General features: G+C 36.0%; 1 protein-coding gene across 3 annotated transcripts in view; it reads left to right on the top strand.

Moving 5' to 3' along the window:
• The window catches only part of LOC149538838 (Profilin family protein), a 42,686-nt gene that overhangs the window by 760 nt on the left and 21,431 nt on the right, over positions 1 to 20,495 (top strand). The gene's annotated exons all lie outside the window — the stretch shown is intronic.

Here is a 20,495-nt window from a genome sequence, read left to right as displayed (position 1 = left end):
AGCTTATTGACTATTTTAGCAGCCAAAATAAAATTTTGCTGAGTTAGACATCTCAGTTGACGTCCTGATTTCCGGTTGCATTTTCACTCTCATTTTCCTAAAATTTGTTGTGCTGTTTGAGCACGTACTATTGGAAAAAGTGACACCCTGCCATCGGCCTGCTTTAATATTAGACCCTCCCAAAAATATTGATAAAACAACGTAGGACATGGCAATGAGCATTTCTAGTCTGGACTGGCTTGAAAAGTATCTTCTTCTAATCACTAGTGTGAAGGACCACCTCGTATCCCACAACAAAAAGAATAATTTTGTTGAAAATGTTACTTCTTTTAATCCGTAGAGTCAAAAGGGAAACATACTGTAGAACACCAACAGCAGAACTTTAATATCTGGACAGTGGACAATAAAGCATGGATGCTCCCAGTCTTCAAGTTTCCCCAGCCACATTCTCCTGATCTTTGTTAGGTCGTATGATTTTATCTTTTATAATACCAAGGATATGGAAGGATTTGATAAGATCATCATTTTGGGGCAACCTTCATCTGATATGTGAACATTGAGGGATATCTATTCTGTCAAGGTTTTTGAGGACTTGAACCTGACCTTTTTGCTATTATGAATGTCATTCAATTTAATTGCTTTGTTGAGTTTTCTAAGTTCTGCACTTGGTCCACCTCCTTGAATGCCCATTTGCTTTTACCAATTGAGCTCATCCAATTTGAGATCCTCTAGTGATATATTATTTGTCACTTATGTAAAGAGATTTTCTTTGAAGATTGTTGAATGATTATTGGATACTTGCTAGAAAACAAATTCTCACTAGGCTCTTTCCAAATCTTGACAATCATGTAAAGTTGCACAAACTTAAACGACCAATAGTTCTTGAGGCAATTAAACTAGAACAAACATGAGGAAAACTTGAGTAGTGTACTCCCCTAACTTGATGAATTAGGTTATTTTTTGTGGCAAACCCCTCATTTTCACAATTTCAAAAAGAATCATTTTGCTTTAAAATAATCGAGTAAGAACTCTTGAAAAAGGTCTTCTTGCCTTGAATGATTGGCCGAAATAAGTCAAAAAGGCTGAAATAAAAACTCAAAAACCTAAAAATCCTTTAAGGGGGTAATGGGAAAAGGACAAAAACAAACCTACCTCTCATTTAGAATTTACCTTCCATGGATGCTTTGGGATGAAACCTCATCAAGGCATTATTCCTACTTCACTGTTTTTGTGTCACGTCCTTAATCCTGGAGGCTGACTTGCACAAAAATTAATAATAAGTATACAAAGACATTTTTTCAAACACTTATTTAATTAATATCAATCTAAAATAAAATATAAAAAACCAAAATTTTGAAATTTGTGTTTTGGTTCCTAAGCTTGCTGGTTGCCCTAGACTTAACTATACACACGCCACATGAGGAAATCTATATTCGTTGTCTTTTGTTGGCTGTTGGAAGGCATCAAATTCTTGGTGAAGTTTTCTTTTGTAGCACTATCTACAAAAAGTGTGGAAGAGGTTAGATGAAAACTTTCAGTGCTCTCTAAATCTTGCAATCCTGTTCCTTAAGTACTATCCTTGCCCCATGCAGGTTTGGAGCTAGCAAATTATAGAATTGGAGCTAATAACTAATAAGTGAATCCTCGGAGGCAAAAACATTATTCAAGGGCAGTTTAGGGACCTACTACTGCAAGTCTAAGTCTGAGTTTAATTGGTGGATCCTGGAACACCGCAGTTCAGGCACAGTTGTGTCTACCATTAGCAAAATCAAGGCGACTAGGGTAGATACAGATTCTTTTGCTCACCACATTCCTGTGATCCAGCTCATTTATCCACTGCCATCATTTCATGATCAATACAATAATCACATCTTTGTAGAACTGACCAGGAGGTACTGAAGGGACCACATTCAGATTTAGATTGATAGAAATATCACATCAATAGGGCATTCGTTGCTTAAGAAATCTTGCCCAGAATGGCCACAGCTGTAAGTGGTAGATTGCTGATAAATTTCTGAATTTATATGGTATTTACAAGTCCTCTAAGAGCACTTAGCAAATTGAATGAATGCCTGAAAGATTCTGTAGACCTAGATTTCTGAATATAATCTAAGCTAGAATGGTGTTGAATTTGTTGTATTTGAAATGTGGCAGTCTGTTGTTAAAATTGTATTCGTCAGTTTATCTTTATTTGAATTGGAAGAGAAGAAATTGTTTAACACATTGCAATCAGGTTATAAATCACTCACCTTAGTCTAGGTTTCTTATATTGGTGTTAGAGCCCTATTTCCAGCCTTCTTATATTGGTGTCAGAGCCCCATTTTCAGCTTGCCTATGAATGTGTGATGCAGATTCTTGAGTTTGAGTGGTAGAGAAATAAGTTATCAGTGAAGGGAGAAGAAGAAACAGGAAACCGTGGGTGACAGAGATGATAGCTCTAGAAATATCCTCAGGGAAAGCAAGGAGTTTCAGACTACATATGAGAGATTCTATGCCTGAGACGGTCTGACTTCTAAGAGGCCTAAATCATCACTTAAGAGTGCTAGCAGGTCTAATCAAAGTGGTACAAAATGGCCTAACTCTGACAATGATAGGGCTTTGATTAGAATCCAAGCTCTTTGAGGACCATATTTTATGAAGAGAGGAAGAAATATTTTGTGATGAAGAGCAACCTACTTAAGGAGATGAAATGACAAGATATTTTGATGAGTATAAAGCTCTAAACATTGTTATCCATCATGAAATGTCTTTTGTGAAGTACTTTGAGCTGAAGAAACAGAGTAGGCATAGGAGGAGAAGGTATGGGCAGGTGGCCCAAAAGTATATATACTACACTGTCTGGGAAAGATTACATTACCTACCTTTGATGAATTGGGAAATTTCTTGATAAGCCCATGATTTAAAAAAATGGACGCATACTTCTCTTTGAACCCAATGTTTGAGAAAGTTTGCCACTTTGCATCTAGGGGAGTTGCCCATGATGGCATGGTTACCCAAGGGCATGATTCAATTGTGACAATGGAGGACTTCAGCCAAGGTTTGGTTGAAAGTTTTGATAGGAAGGATTTGAAGATTCACTTTAGTGAGCCGGCACAATTGAGGCAAGAGGGCACAATATAGCATCCAAATTGTAGAATTCTAGAGGCTACCAGTCATGGCTCTAGATATGACAGAGAGGAGGCCTATACTATTTTTTGTGGAAGGCCTATCCAAACTATAGCTATAGGACTCTGCAAGTCCTGGCAGGACTTCGAGTTCCAAGCCGAGTTAGGCTTGCAGAGTCTTTTGGTCTTTGCCAGCTGACTCGGCCGAGTCCTGGTGAGTCCTTCCAGGTCTCCTAGAGTCCAAGGATTCTGCTGATTCGACAAGTCCTTTCAGTAGGACACTACCGCAACCAGCCAATGCAAAACATGAAAAAAATATTTTTAATTTTTTTTTTTGTGTTATATTGCCATTACAAGTTTAATATTAAACAAGTGATTACTTCAAATTGATCAAACAACAGCAAACTATCTTATATTTTACAAAACATATCAAGGATGGTAGATGCTCTCAGCACAGTAGTAATCTCATTGCACATTCCAAAATAATATAAAAAACAACATTATTCCTTACACTTGATCGATAACACTCATTCCCATATAGTTTGATATTTAGACAAGATAAGAATCATAACATCCATAGTTTTCATCTACTTGAGATCAGAATTGCTAAGAAGATGCCAGTTGGAGCAACTCATACCTAATCAATGTATTTCATTTCTTTAGCCATCCATATTGAAGCCATCTAGTTCAAATAAAAGTTGAATAAGGTTATTTAGTATTATACACGATCTTATTGCTCAAGACATTTGGATATAGGAATAATCATTGCAATCCCAAGATCATTTCCAAGATTTAATATCATTGTATTAGTAATGAGGAAATAATTTATCACAATTAACAAATTTCTACTATTAGGCTGTTGCTGTTTAGTCTTTTCTACCTCCAGTCTTAGGGAAACAATTTCCAAGTCAAGCTTCTTACATTCTAAGATTTTCACTTTTAAGTGAATTATCAAAACATCTTCAATGCATTTGGCTTCTTCAGCTCAAGTCTTCAAATCCATACTTGTCTTCTTGGACTTTTCACTATCTTCTCAGATTTCATCTGTCACCTTTAAGTTCTTGAGTCTTTTGATTTCATCAATGAGTAGCTCTTCCTTCAGATCCGCTATAGTATCCTCCTCGCTTTTGATCTTTTCACTTTCTAATGTCATTTTTTTTAACTGGCTTAACGTTAACTCATTTCCTTTAGAAATTCAAATTTATACTAATGTGATTAAATTTAAACTTGTGTATGTGTGCAAAGTGGCTTCTATTTATCTCAATCATTGTGTCTTCGATGTTAATTAATTGAACGATGCATGAAAACAAATTTAAATCCTTAAAAATCTTTGAATTTCTTGAGTTTTTCAATTTCCAGAGTCTTTGTTGAGTCTGGACAACTAGTTCGAGCCTAAGCCTGAACCTAGCTTGTCGAGTTCAAGTCTTGTACCTATGATCCAAACTACTCAAGGGGTTGGTGAGGGCATTTGACTCGAATTCATTATAGGAAGCTATTAAGGGAGCCTTGAATTTGGAGGAATGAGTCACAAGAGATGAATTCTATTCAAAGAAGGTACCTTTAATTCAGCACAAGATGCCTCCTTGTAAGAGTATTTGGCCACCTATAACATTACCCTCAAAGCTGAATCAGATTGAGGCATCCAAGAATGTACTTTAAAGGACAAATCTATGCTTCACATGTAAAGATTCATGGCACCTGCATCACATGTGTTTGGGGAAAGGTCAAATACATTACTTATAAGTAGTTTTTGACAAGGATTTTGAGTTAGATAAACTTGTGTATGAGGGTTTTGTGAATGAGGTGTTATAGGGCATCTAGACACACACTTTTAGCACTATTGGGGGCATATAGATATCATGCGTTTCCACAGGATTATTTACAAAAGATTTTGAATGGTTAATATATAGTGGCAAAGGGGTGTACTATTCCATGTAGTTGAAGGATTCAATTGTTGGAGTTGACTATAGGACACAAGATGCGAGATGATTCAATGTTATTGGCATTGGTGAGATGAAGTTGGTGTTGGGAGTACAATGGTTGCATTCACTCAGTGAATATACACAGAGTTATCAAATCATGGAGTTGAGCTTAAATCTAATGGGAAGGAGTAGCTTTTCATGACCTTCCCAATGGAGTTTTCTTGGCGATTTCAACCCAAATGATGGAGAGTTTTTTAGAGAGACTAAGTGGCTTGCATAGAAAAATGCCTAATTACAAATACAATCCATCCAAGGATGTGAGGTCCTACCATATTGACCTTCAATCCATCTTGGATAAACATAACAAGGTATTCAACATAATTCTCCTTGGATTACAACGAGGTAAGGGCTTTCATTAGGGATTGAGGTGGGAGTGAAACTCATCATCACTACACCTTACCAACATTTGAGGAGATACAAGGAAGATTTTGAGAAGGCAAATAAGGAACTATTGGGCATGGGGCATATATGTCCTAGTTCAAGCACATTTGTTTTGTTCGTAGCATTGATGAAGAAAAAAAATGCAACTATAAAGATGTGCTTCGATTATGATACCCTCATCAAAAAGACAATAAAAAATCGTTACCCCATACCAAATATCAACAAGTTGATAGATGAGCTTCATGGTGTGATGCATGTCTCCAAGATGACTTATGATTGGAGTGTCATTCGGTAAGGGTTTGAAATGAGGATGTGGACAAGACATCATTCACCTTTCACTATGGCACTACAAGCCATTTGGGTTGATCAACATGCTTGCCACCTTTTAGTCATGCATGAATTAGGTATTTACTTTGCAATTAAGGAAATTTGTGGTAGTTTTCTTTGATAACATCTTGATTTTTAGTAAGACACGAGGGAACCACTTGAGGCACATAGATAAGGTACTTGGCATATTTGAGCAGCGTTCATTCTATGTCAAGGCTTCCAAATATGAGTTTGGTTTGACTAATATATTATATTTTTGATTTAATATTAGTGCCAAGGGATTAGTGTGGATAAGAGGAAGATAAACACAATATAGGATTGGCCTAGAGCAAGTCTTGACACATTTGAGATGATCTGTGAGACTTTGCCACTTCTATGGAGGTTAGTTAAGGGGTTCTCACAACTTGCAGCTGGATTAACATATTTAACATAGAAAGGAGCTTTCCCTTGGAACCCCCTAGCATAGAGAGCTTTTGAAAAGTTCAAGGAGGTAATTTGTTCTCGTGCAGTTTAGCCTATTCTTGTTCTCGTACTTTCTTTTGTCTAGAATGTGATGCTTTAGGAGTAGGAGTAGGAGTAGTTTTTGTGTAGAATGGGCACTTAATATCATTTGAGTAGGAAGCTCAAGTATATAGAACGAAGCTTCTCTATTTGTGACATTTTGGCTATCATGCATGCACTAGCCAAATATTTAGACAATACTTGGTTTGTGGGAAGATTGCAATAAAAATATATTATAACAGATTGAAAATCTTCATCAATTAAAAGGATTTGAATAGTAGACAATAAAAATGGGTAAGAAAACTTCAAGTCAATGATTTTGACGCTGAGTATTCAAGGGAAGTATCAATGTGATTGCTGATGCACTATCTAGGAAACCTTATTTCTGCTCTATGACTAATATATCTTTTGATTGGAAGATTTTTTTTATGGCTGAATATGCTAAGAATACAATTTCTATTGACATTTTGGCTAGAAAGTTGCAAGGTGATTGATGAACTCATCCTTTACAAATATCAGGTATATTTGGTACTAGAATCAAAGGTGAAGTAAAGAATCTTTAGGGCATATCATGATATAGCACTTGTTCGTCATCCAGTTTAATATAAGACCTACTAGTAAGCAACTTGTTTTCATGGAATGGGTTAAAAAATGATATGTTGGAGCATGTTAGGGTTTGGTGCACTAATTAAACAAATCAAAGCATTTATTTCCATCTCCTTTGTTCCAGCCCCTGCCCATTGCAAACCATAAATGGGAGAGTATCTATTGGCAAATAATTGTTGGATGTTGTCATTGATGGCAACACATCTCATTGGCATGGTGGCTTGGATTGACAATCAATTTTGCTAAGGGTAGAACTTGAAAAATGCCCAAGTCCAAAGTAGGGATTCAAGATACAGTTGGACAATTTTGATCAACGATGACAACAAAGCTATTAGATATGGTCACAACTTTGGGAACATGGTATATATAGTGCATATATGCTTCTGGTATGGTCACTTATGTTTATGTGATGATTGACATATGTTTTAGTAGTCCAAAGTATAATTGGTGCAGTATAATAGTGGCACAGGACAATTTGGCCTAGCAAGTTGAATTGTTTGGACATGATAACCAAGATATTAACCCTTGGAGAGAACAATTCTATTTTGCTTATTGAAGTTTGTGCTACACATTGTGTGAAGAGTTTTGTAAGCTGACAGGATAAATCATTTGCAAGAGTATAAAGGAAAGATTTATTTGTACGCAAACATAGGATGATGATGGTATTATGATGGTAGTATGATATGTGCGAGCCTTAATGCTGGAGCAGATCAAATGCGAGCTTCATTGAGGACTAATCAGATATTGTGATGTTATGTATAGTTCTGTAATTTTGTAATACTTTCACTATATTTGGACAGTGAGTTAAGGTGGATTTAGCCTTCATTCTCGAGTAAGTGTGCTCTCTTTTGTTCTCAACTCCTAACAGGGTTGTAGGCCTCTAACAAGGTCTAGTCCTTAAATAGGGACATATGTATTAAATGCTATGTAATGACTCCTAACAGGGTCAGACCTCTTAATAGAGATTTCCGTACTAGTGCATCATCTTGTGGGTACCATCTTCATAGAGGTTTTCCCTTGGCTAGGGTTTCCTCGAGAACAAATCATAGTGTCATGAGTTCTCTTTTGATGTATGGTTTACTTTTATGCATTGTGCTTTGTGGATGTTTATGGTTATGTTATAAATTATTAAATTGGTTTGGAAGTGCTGCAACATTGATTCACCCTCCCTCTCAGTGTTGCTTGATCTTAACAATTGGTATTAAAGTGTAGTGTCTCAGAAGAAATCTGACAATTTGACGAGGATCTTGATGTATTCAAGCAACCTACATATTAACTTCAATGCAACACTTGAAGATCTGAATAAAGAAAATGCAGGCAAGGAAAGGTTGAAATTAAAGCTTAGAGATGCATAATATTACGTCAGAAAGCTCACGGTATCATATTGATATTTCAAGACTAAAGAGAAAGGAACTTGTTGAACAGATCAATGAGCCTAAAACAAGTGAAGATGAATCAGATCTAGTTGAAAAACTTCAGAAAGAGATAGAAGCACTTAGACTTAAACTTGGGATTACTACTCTTTAGATGGCCAAAGAGATTGAGGATCGAAAAGAACAAAGAGAAAATCTTGAAGCAAATCTAAAAAGAAAACAAATGAATGTTATGATCAGTGTTACACGGGGACTCACACCCCCTCCCAAACCTCGGAGTACCCGCCCCTGAGACGTCCCCGCACTGGGTACTCACGTACCCAAGTACCCCCATCTCCACCATTCCGCAACCATGCTGCTGAGAGTATGGGGACTTGGATTTCTATTTGACTTTTGTTTTTTGAATGTTACTATTGGGTATGTAATATGTTACTATGTTGAGTGTTCATTGGTTCTAGTTCATGTTGCAATTTGGCTGTTCAAGTATTTTAATTTGGTATGTTCTACTGAAACATCATTTCATAACAAACATTTCAAGTTCTATATGTATACTATACAATACTCCTCCCCTTGCCACCGTCCCCTGGCCGTCCCGAAAATGAGGCCCATTTCCCCCCATCCTGGAAACTTGTTCCACCGTCTCGCCATCCCGACATACCCCAGTATTGGGGTAACATTAGTTATGATTTAAGTACTCAACTTGAACAAGTGAAATTGGAACTTGAAGATTCAAGATGTAATTATGAAGAACTTGAAAAGTGCACAAACATTGTCAAGGGTGAACTTGTGGAAGTGAAGTTATGCCCTCAGAAGCTTTATTCAAGTAGTGATAAACTTGATGAGAAATTGCAACAGCAGAAACCTAAGGGTGACATGATTGGAAATGGTTACTATGATGGTGAAAATTCTAAAGCAATAGAGGAAAAACCAAAGCAAGATCCTATTCAGACTAAAAAACTGAAAGAGTAGACAAAAAAGATCAAAGGAAGATGCTGCATGCAACAAGTATGCACACATGAAGAAAGATTGCGAAGGTAATATTGATACTAAGGCTTTTATTGGTGGTTGTTTCAGTTGTTGGTTTTATGGGCGTAAGTCAAATGAATGCAAAGCTAAATCTAATTAGAGGACAAATGATAGATCTATTGCTAGATCTAATGTTAGAAGACCTATTAGGAGTAACAATGTTATGTCTACTAGAGTTGCATGTTACAAATGCAACACTTTTGGACATGTTGCTAGGGATTGCATATTGCAAGTGAATTAGAATGGGGCAAGGTATAGAAGTTTAGTCGTTATATGTTTCAAATGTAATAATCTAGGGCATACAACTAAATACTGCAAATTTAATGGATTTGTCAACAATACAAGAATGCCCAATGCTAGGAGTGATTACAATGGAAGAAGGAATAATGGATCAAACTAGGTGAACTATGAGAACATCAATAAGACATTTGTGAAGGAAAGCAAATGTGGAAAGAAAAAGATAAGAATGCATCATTAGAAAAGGGAGAGCCAATGCCAAGCATTAAACCCTCTTCATTAACTTAATTGGCTAGTATAGCCTTAGGGGGAGCAATTGTGCAAATAATATCTTTTCTCCGTATTCACAAAGTTAAGTATTGCGAGCTTGTATTAAGATGATTCAAGGTAAAGAGACTCAATATTTGTAATCATAGACCTTAATGAATTGATTTGAGACGTCACTGTGAGTTTTCATGGCTACTATCTCTATAGCAGCTTTTTCTTGGATGTGATGTAACACAATAATTGCAGATTAGATTGCACAGATGTAATAGGTAAATTGGACTCATTCTTCACCATCTACATTGCCTGAGCTTGAGTAGAATCAGTTGAAGGAGATTTGAGTAGTTGTGTGAAAGTTTTTGTGCAAACCCTACTTCAACAGCTTAAAAGGTATTTAATTCATCTTGTGAGCTTTGTTTGGATTTATTCACAGTTGATTTCAGTTAAGTAGAAGACACCACAAATTTATGATGTTAAGGAAAGAACCCATTATCATTTCAAGAAACATCCTTTCAAGTGCATAGAGGATGATTTTGAGGGTGTGTTCTCACAGATCCACAACAAAGTTTTACACAGAGGATATATCCATTGCAAATATGAAACCATAGGAAATGCCAACATTTGGAGTGATTTAAAGGATATCCGATATATATAATGAGGATAGGGCCTACAAGGATGAATTCAAACACTTAGAAACCCTAAATATTGTGCAAGTGATGGATTTCGAAGAATTCAAGGAGTTAGAATGGATCAAAATTGTGTTGAGTAGGATTCATGACCAGTTCTTTTGGTTAGGAGACCAACTAGTTAAAATTACCAAGGAACTTATTAGGGTTGCAAGTAGAGTGGGTTTAACCATGGAGGAAATTCCGTAGTTAAGTGTGCTTGAGCTAGAGAAGTACTAGGATGAGTGACCTCCCGGGAAGTCCTAATGCTTCACCTCTGGGTGCATCACCTAGATCCAATGAGTGTTAAGTGTTCCATTCGTTCTCGTGAGAGATGGGTTCAGTGAAATAGTACTCAAGAAATACGAGTCAATGAGTTTGACTCAAAAATCACACAGTTAAATCTTGATAGCAATATCAGAACTTATTCATTTTGTTACTAGATTTGATAATGTTGGGATTGTGCCTACTGCGATGAATTTAGTGAAGAAGGAAGTAGAGAAGAATATAGGTTCTAATTGGGACAAGCAAGCAATGATCCTCACAAATATTAGACAGAAGGATGTGAGGTTAATGCGGGTTACAAGATCTACTACAATAAATAACTCCATGTCAATCAGTATCATACATACAACATATATAATGGTAATTGAATATGAAAAAACTTTGACGTTTGTGAGATTTAAGGCAGTAGTTATTGGAGAATATTAGCAGGATTAAGCATGATGGGTCACAAGTGTTTAGATTTAGTTCACTGATAGTTGACATTGTTTTTGGAAACATATTATTCATAAGTTTCCTAACATGCATCCTCATGCATAGAGAGATAACATACATACTGCATTATTAATTACTAGTGATTACAAAATGTAGGACAAGAAGATGATTGTCAATAACCTATTTGGTTTGTTCAAAGGTTTCCAAAGGGAGATGAAGCAGAGAGTGAGGATTACGAAATATGCAGATTCTATGTGTTTTATGGTGGAAACTGATAGTACATGTATGGAGGCAGTTGAACCAAGGGTTTAATGGATCCCTCCCATGAGATGTGAGGTAGACCCATTCATTGTGGTGCAGTATGCAGATGCGATTCTTGCATTTGTTAAGGACCCTGATGCAGAGAGATGGGGTACTGTAATGTCCCCTTTTTGGGACATTAGGACATTTAAGGACATATTCATGTAATATTTAATTGACTTATGAGAGCATAATTTAAATTTATAAAAAGGTCAATTTAATATTAGAAAGTGGGCTAAAAGTGAGAAAGGAGGAATAAGATGAAAAGACAGGAGAAGGAAGTTTGTAGGGTCACATCTTTGAGTATTAAAAGAAGGAAGGCAGTTCATTTTCAGCCACGGTTGGATTTTGGATTTGATTTCAGATATCTCTTTTTTAGATTTGGGAAGCTTCAGCTTCCATTCAGGATCTGAGGGCAGAAACCCTCAAGTTCTTCTTGTTGAATCAGACACAAACCCAATTTAGTTTTAAGGTGGATTTGAGACAAAATTCACATTGCACATATAGGTTCTTTCTTGTTATTTCAATATGTCTGTGTTACTGTATTTAAGGTTGGATTTTGGTATTATGAAGTTTTTGTATGCTGGTTTATAATGCAATAATATTTCTGAAGATATCCATATGAGCATATTGTTGGTTATTTTGTTAGTTTTTATTGCATGAGCCATCTGTTGTATTCAGAAATTTGTTTGTTGGAAAACTTGGGGAAAATTTTCCAATGGGATATTACAGTAGTATTAGAGCATTGAACTTGCCATCCTATTGGGGCATAGCCGGGTTTAATCAACAATTACAGATTTGCAAAAGGAGTAATAAGTATTTAGAGTTCTGAAGAATACATTAGGAATTTGAAGTGTATAGAGTTGGGGATTTGAAAATATGCTGGTCTTGACTATTGGAAGATTTATTTTATTGAGTTTGGTGTGAGCATTGAGAATTTTTTTTTTTTTTTTTTGTGACAATCCTTGTACGTTTATAAATTATTGAAGCTTTAATGTAGTTAAAAGTTTAGAGGGGTCTGTGTTTGGAAAATTGCATGCGTATTGAGGAATCAAAGACAAATCGGGTTTTATTAATATTTTAGCAGGGACAATGTTGACAAATATTTGTGTAAAATTCTTTCTAAGCAGACTCATACAAGGTAAAAATATATTCTTTGATGCTTATTATTTTGTCAGAAAAATATGTTTTGGTGGATAAAATATTTGGCATCCTCTCAAAATAGTGCTTGATATCGAATCATTGGCTTGAGCTTTATAATGTGCGGATACAAGAAAGGACATATAATATAGTTGGGAGAAACAACTCGAGACTGTGGATGAATTAATTTTCCTGAAGTGTTCATATGATTCATTGAGTGGTTGCAATCTCCTAGCATCTAGTTCTACTAAACAACCCAACATATATCATTTGATTGCAGTTTTGTGACATTAGAAATGAGGTAAAGTTTTGGTGCTTAGACAATCCATGAATCGCAAAACCTCAACAACTATTGTAGGGTGTTTGGAATTTGAGAGAAAATACTGAAACAATAGAATTTTGAGGAGAAGATTGTCTACACCCAACTGGGTTTTTTTATTTGTCATGACAATTTGAGATGTTCAATCCAGTGATAAGCTTGGGGAAAAAGGTTGAGTCGAGGTTGTCAATACATAAAAGCTCGTTTTTCTGAACAAATTGTACAAGAGGATTTTGGTGACTATTGGTTTTCATAGACTTTTGTAAGCACTGTTTCATATTTTACCGTATGTTGAGTTCCTTGGTGGAACGACAATAATGATGTTGAACGATGGTTAATGTGGCATAAAAATTATGTGTTGCTTCAAACTAAGGTAATATTTGCCGATAATCATTTGATATGAAAACACAGTTGTCATTGCTGTAAGTTTATTGGTCACTTCAGAAGATTTTGCAGTTGGAATCCTTTAAAACAAGTGTTGCCAGCCATTTCATATTCCCTTTGAACAATTGATGACAATTTGGCCAGGATTTTTGTTAAAAAGATTAGAAGTTTTGTAGCAGTGAAAATATTAGGCGCTTGATACAGTTAAGGTGGAGAAATAAATGATAGTGTGCGTTTCTGAGGTTGTAGTTTCCAGAGTGCAATCATTATTCATTTTTCTATGAGGATGAATTCTGTCCGGCCTGGACATAATGACATGTGCGATGATTATTATAGATGTGTTATGCACGACTGTTGGAACATGAATTGAACTTTTATGGAGAAACTTCATTTGTTGAGTGTTGTCGTCTCGCATAGCATCCACATGGGCAAGCTATAGGGGGGAATTTTTGAAGTTTTCTGCTGGAAAGTGTTTCACAATATCATATGTTGGATGTTCAAGATCGAATGTGGGGAGAGTTTATTAGAATTGTCAAACTATAATTTTGTTGGCTCTAACCAGTTCAGAAACATCCTGCCATAAATCCATGTATTAGCTCCTGTGTGGATCACTAGACTCATAGAGAGGGATTTTTTCTTGGAATCAATCACCCGGGGTGTGAATGTTGGAGTTACAGGCAGCTAGACTAGCCATCCCAACCTTTGGAACAACATAGCATAATTTTATGAAGATGTATGTATGAGCTTCAACAGCCCATATATCTGTAGTTGTATGCATCTAGTTACAAGTTTGTAATTTTTTTCCCTCTGATCTCTGCATTGACGAGTTACTCTGAAAGAAGAAGATTTGATGTAGATCTGAGAATACATATCTTGGAAATTTGAGAAGGGGGTGCATACCAGTTTGTTGTTAGATCTAATGTTTGGGTCTTTGACAATAAGCATCATTCTTGCAAGATGTACTTTACATATAAATAAGAGTTGTTATATGCAAAGACACTACAAGCAAACTATTCAACAATATAACCATGAAGGATAAAGCATCAGGGGAAAAGGAAATCAGTGCAAGGCAAGCCCATTACAGTGATATTGAACTGCCACTGAATATAACTACCCTTGAGAAACTCAGGTTAGCAAAAGATTTCATCACATGCAATCTGCAAATTATTTAAAGGGAAAGATTAAAACATAGCAAATATAAAGTTTTGAAACCATATCATAAGACAAATTTCAACAAGTGATCTGCATATCTGATCAGTATTATTGGTCTACTTTAATACTCATACGAGAATGAAAGAATTTTGTTTGTAAAGATGAAATGCAATTGGTTCTCAAAATAATTCAATCACGCCTTCAGCAATGAACAATTTTAGAAATTCGCAGAAGGAAAGGGCAATAGAAAACAAGTTGTACATCATGGGATAGCAATTGGAGTCTATGCAATGTATTGATGGTGTCCTTACAGAATTGGAAGAGCTGGAGTCTGGTTTATCTAAAGGGGTTCAAGCCGATCAAAGTCTTAAATTAGGCCTTGTAGCCTTCAATGGTTGTCTTAGTACAATATTGGTTCATGGAGCATTTGAGCGTAAGAGTCAGACTAATGGTCACCTCTTGCCTCAGTGAAATTATCAGAATTATGACACCGATCACACCTAACAATGACAACATATTAAAAGGGGTATTACAGCTGATTGTGGACAACTTATGTGGGCTACATGATGTCAAGGGCTCTACTTCTGGTAAGAAGGTGAAGATCTTAGAACTCATGGCAAAAACCAGATTTTTAATACATAGTTAATACAATGTTTCTTAAGGGAATACAGGAAACATTAACCAAACAATGTGAGAACTTGCATAAAAACCATCATTTCACTAATCCTAGACGAGAATAATGACATATGTAAGCAATTAAAATCAAATTTTCTGGCTATGTGGAGAAAGGAGAATACAATCTCACCCATAGCTCACAAGCTTTTGGAGGAATTAATTGAACATGAGTTTGACACATTCAAGGAATTTATGATTGAACACGAGCTAAGATCAGCAAACATACAGGATGCAGGATCTTCCAATTTGAGTAGGAATCAAATGAGGAAAACACAACTTTATTTTAACAGCAAGCAATCTTGGTCTCCTGGTCACCTTTTTGAAGAGAACAAGGAAGAAGAGATAGCTTAAGTAATGCAGTTCAGCATCGAGGAAGTTGAGAACTCCATAGACCAACTCTGACATGATGAAAACCATGAGATGGAACCAGCTATGGATGATGGTAAGGATTATACTAGCATCGTATTTGGTGAATTTGAAGTGATTATTGACAAACATATTAATGAGAATGTGTATCTACAAGATATTTGCAAAAATGAAAATGAGCTTCTCTATGAGGATGAATTATTTGAAAACCATAATTTCATAGTTGATGAAGGAATACATTTTGAAATGGAGAACAACTCTAAAAATGATGCAGCTGAAAATGAAATTTTTTCTAACCAAGGGAATGACCAATCTAGAATTCAATAGCTAGAGCAAGATGAAGTTACTATAGGGGCTGATTTGAAGGGCCAAGCCGAATTTATATGTCGAGATGATGATTTTGGAGCGTATTATTTGGAGGACAAACTGAAAGTATCGGCTGATATGGTCATCACAGCCTTAGTGTATTTTGATAGCATTCATAAAAACATTGAAAAAACTGTGGCAAGTTAAAGGTGTCGAATTGGAGATAATGAATGAAATTAATAGTGCCTACCTTCACACTCTTAAGAGGGCAGTGGAAAGAAAGAAATCAGATTACTTGAAGTTACTCAAAGATAGAGATATGGCTATCAAGCACACAAAATAAAAAGATGAGGTAGATGAGCTTTGCCTTCAATTGAGTATGGCCCACTACTCCTTATATCAAGCTGAAAATCAAATTTCTATGACAACTACTCCCATGGAAGATGTTCTTAGGTCTAAAACCAAGGAAATTACTGAAGCCAAGGAAATCATACAAATGGTAGAAGGGATTCATATCCTTGGTGAGAATGAGAGTGAAAGTAGTATTCCCACTTCACCATATCCATATGAGACACTTTATGCCAAAGAAGGCCTTAAGGACTAGCAAGAAGTCAACTACGATAATTCTTATTTTTATAACAGTAGTTATACACCTTCACATTATGATGTGGACAAAGATGGACTGAGTGATACTACTTTTGAAACTACGTGTGATGGTCATCATTTCATTGATGGAGATGTAGACTCGATTGATATTACATGCGGGCTAAAAAGTGGAGGACAAATAAGAAAAAAAGACAGGAGAAGGAAGTTGAACAATATTAGAAGGATATGAGATAATAGTAGATGGATATGTCTTTTTGGGACATGAGGACATTAAGGACATATTCATGTATATTAAATTGACTTATGAGAGTATAATGTAAATTTATGAAAAGATCAGTTTAATATTAGAGTGTGGGCTAAAAAGTGAAGGAGGAATAAGACAAAAAGACAAAAGAAGGAAGTTGAAGTGTCACATCTTTGAACATTAAAAGAAGGAAGGCAGTTCATTTTCAGCTATGCTTGGATATGGGATTTGATTTCAGATATCCCTTGGTGAGATTTGAGAATCTTAAGCTTCTAGTAAGGATTCGAGGACGAAAACACTCAAGTTCTTCTTGGTGAATCGGATGCAAACCTGGTTCATCGTTGAGGTGGATTTGAGACGGAATTCATGCTACACATATAGGGTCTTTAGGTTGTATTTCCAGTTTGTCTGTGTTACTATATTTAAGGTTGGATTTTGGCTATTATGAAGCTATTGTATCACTGGTTTATAATGCAATAACATTTATGAAGATATTCATATGAGCATATTGCTGGTTTTTATTGCATGAGCCATCTATCAGTTGCCCTACTACTATAAGGGTTGCTTATCTCTCAATTCTGTGGGCGTTCGACCCTACAATTTTTGTATTCTGAAACTTGTTTGTGAGAAAATTTGGGAAAAAATATCTAGTGGGATTTTACAGATACTTATGAGGAGAAATACAGTAAGCTATGAAAGAGCTTACTAGAGGTTCTAGAAAGAGAAAGATTGAGAAGATAGTAGTCTAATAGGAGAAAAGGAAGGTATTACCAAGGAGCAGATGATCACTCTTAGGAAGGAAAGCGAGATGGTTAAGAAAGGTAAAATTGATGTCTCTACTTCTGAGAGACTAGTTGATGAAGCAACTAATGATGTGCAGCCACTGGAGGTACCAAATATACCATCATAGGTGGTCGAGAGCAACAAGGAAATCTACTAGGATTACTTCACCTGCATAGGAAGAGAAAGTTGTTGTAGAGGCTTCAATGAAAACTTCTAGGACTCTTAGACCCAAGGCCAAGGCTAAGGGGCCAAGTCCAAAGAAGACCAAAGTTTTTGAGACCAAGTAAGCAGTAAAGGAGAAGGAACCATCAACATCAGAGGTAATGAGGGATGATGAGAAGATTAGAAGCCAGACATGAAAAGGATAACTAAAAAGATTGATAAGGAAGGACGAATCAATCGGTTAGAGAAGTATTATCATAGGTATGAGGTTGACAATCACAAGTTATTAGAAGATTCAATCATTACTTGTTGAATTTTAAGAGAAACTTGATAGAAATTCAGGGGAGTATCCCTGATGAATTGTTTGAGAGGCTATATATCAAAAGACAGAGGTCATTAGAAGAGGATCAAAGGATTAGAGAGAAAACACTCCATAATATGTGTTCTCTAATCACTTATGATGAGATGAACAATAGTCTGAATAGGCTAAAGAGAAGATGAGATCCAAGATGAGGATAATTAGGATTATGGTCATGAAGTATGAAGAAATTGGAGAGGAAACAAATAGGGCAATCTCTAAAGTTCTGATGGAGATTGACTATAAAGATTTGCTAGCACTGCTACCTAAGCCAAAGGGGATAACCATTAGAGAGCTAATAGTAACACCTATTGAGGAAGAAAAATAACTAAATCCATGTTTTAGTACTGCTTAACAACTTGATTTCTTCGTATTAGGTGTGCCTATCAGTTTGGAGCCTTCTAAGAGAAGGATTCATTTCCAGTGAAGCAATTAATGAGATAATGCTAGAAGCCTAAGATATGGTAGAGGAAGCTCAAGAAGTGGAAGATCAAGAGAAGAAAGAGAGAAGATTTTATGGTAGAAGTTGAGATCAGAGAGGTGATCAATGAAGGTAAACCTTCAATGATCACAATTGATGAAGTTGATCAGGGCAGTATTTTGGTGGAACATTCGTCAACACAGCAAGTTGAGAGTAGCATTGATCCTATTGATAAGGGTGATGTTGCTAAAAGGACAGAGATGATAGTTGGTGAAGCAGAAACACTTATAAAGACTACACCTACTTCAGAGAGACCCACATTGTTGGCAAGTGATCTTAGCAAAGCACTTGCAAGCGTGGATAAGGAAGGTGATCTTGAAACATTTGAGGAAGACTAGTTAATGAATATTTCCATGATGGCTTTTGCTAAGGCAAAAAAAAGATCTGAAAGAAAGACAAAGAAGAAAGCAAGAGTATTGAGCAAAACATTAGATAGTTTTAACAAAATCTTGCCTATTCCTATAACTTTTCAAGGTGGTGATGTTGTAGATAACATGGAATGAGTATTGGATGAGTTTGATACTCATTTTTAGTCATCGGAGCAAGCAACCAAGGACAGAGCAAGCAAGGAAGGCTGAAAGATTTAACAAGTTATGTGTCTCCATCGCTAGTGACACAAAGCTAGTTGATGTGCATATGAACGAGGTTAATACTTGTCTTTCTGAAGGTGAAACAATTTATATTCGTTATATTAGATTAGTAAGATATGTAGCTGATATTGATATTGAAAAGTTGATTAAGGAAGAAGAGGATAACTTAGAGAAGTTAGCTACTGCTTATGAGAAGTCTAGTCAAGCAGTGATGATTTTGCTATGGTTAGTAAAATAATGGATAAGATTAGTATTCTTTAGGGAGAGAAGGATAGAGTATTGCAGATTTTGCAATATCGAGGACTTGATTACTCCTAAGTTAGAAGTGATGTACAAGGATTTGGAGTTGCTTCAGACTAACCAACAATCTTATGCACTTTCCAGACCTATTGATTTAGAGGCAGTAGAGATTAGGGCATATGCTCTATGTGGATAGATTCAAGTGACAAAAAGTTAGAAGATAACATGAGATACAAACATTTAGGCTATGAATTTTGCAAACATCTTGAGGTTTGTGTAAATAAGGGTTACCTAGATGCAAAGTTTTTGATCATTGTATATAAGTTTTGTATCTCACCTTTTTTATTGATGTCAAAGGGGGAGTGTTGGAGTGAAAAATGATGCATGCATAGTATTGTAAAGGTAAGTATAGTTAAAGATGAAATGGTACATAAGGCTATTAAGAGCATTTTTATTTTTGGCATTGACACTTCATCATTTTTCACCATGTGCTGCCATCAGTGCCAAAGGGGGAGATTGTTGGCAAGTGAGTGTTGGAGTGAAAAATGATGCATGCATAGTATATTATAAAGGGAAGTACACTTAAGGATAAGATGGTACATAAGACTATTAAGAGCATGCTTTTTTTTTGCATTGACACTTGGTCATTTTTCACTAAGTGTTGTCATCAATGCCAAAGGGGGGAGATTGTTGGCAAGTGAGTGTTGGATGAAAGTTTGGATGTCGTCATTGATGACAACATATCTCATTGGTAAGGTGGTTTGGATTGACAATCAGTTTCGCTAAGGATAGAAAATGAAAAATGCCCAAGTCTAGAGCAGGGATTTAGGATACAGTCAGACAATTTTGATCAGTGACAACAATAGAGCTATTAGATATGGATAGTATATTATAAAGGGAAGTACACTTAAGGATGAGATGGTACATAAGGCTATTAAGAGCATTCTTTAGTTTTTTGCACTGACAGTTGGTCATTTTTCACTAAGTGTTGTCATCAATGCTAAAGGGGGGAGATTGTTGGCAAGTGAGTGTTGGATGAAAATTTGGATGTCATTGATGACAACATATCTCATTGGTAAGGTGGCTTGGATTGACAATCAGTTTCACTAAGGATAGAAAATGAAAAATGCCCAAGTCTAGAGCAGGGATTTTGGATACAGTCGGACAATTTTGATTAGTGACAACTGACAACAATAGAGCTATTAG

The sequence above is a fragment of the Cupressus sempervirens genome, chromosome 9 (assembly GCF_028749045.1).
Source record: "Cupressus sempervirens isolate cs-2001-9-10 chromosome 9, ASM2874904v1, whole genome shotgun sequence".
In the NCBI taxonomy this organism is placed as follows: domain Eukaryota; kingdom Viridiplantae; phylum Streptophyta; class Pinopsida; order Cupressales; family Cupressaceae; genus Cupressus; species Cupressus sempervirens.
The sequence above is the reverse complement of the archived record's forward strand: the minus strand, read 5'-3'. Positions and strand labels throughout refer to the sequence as shown.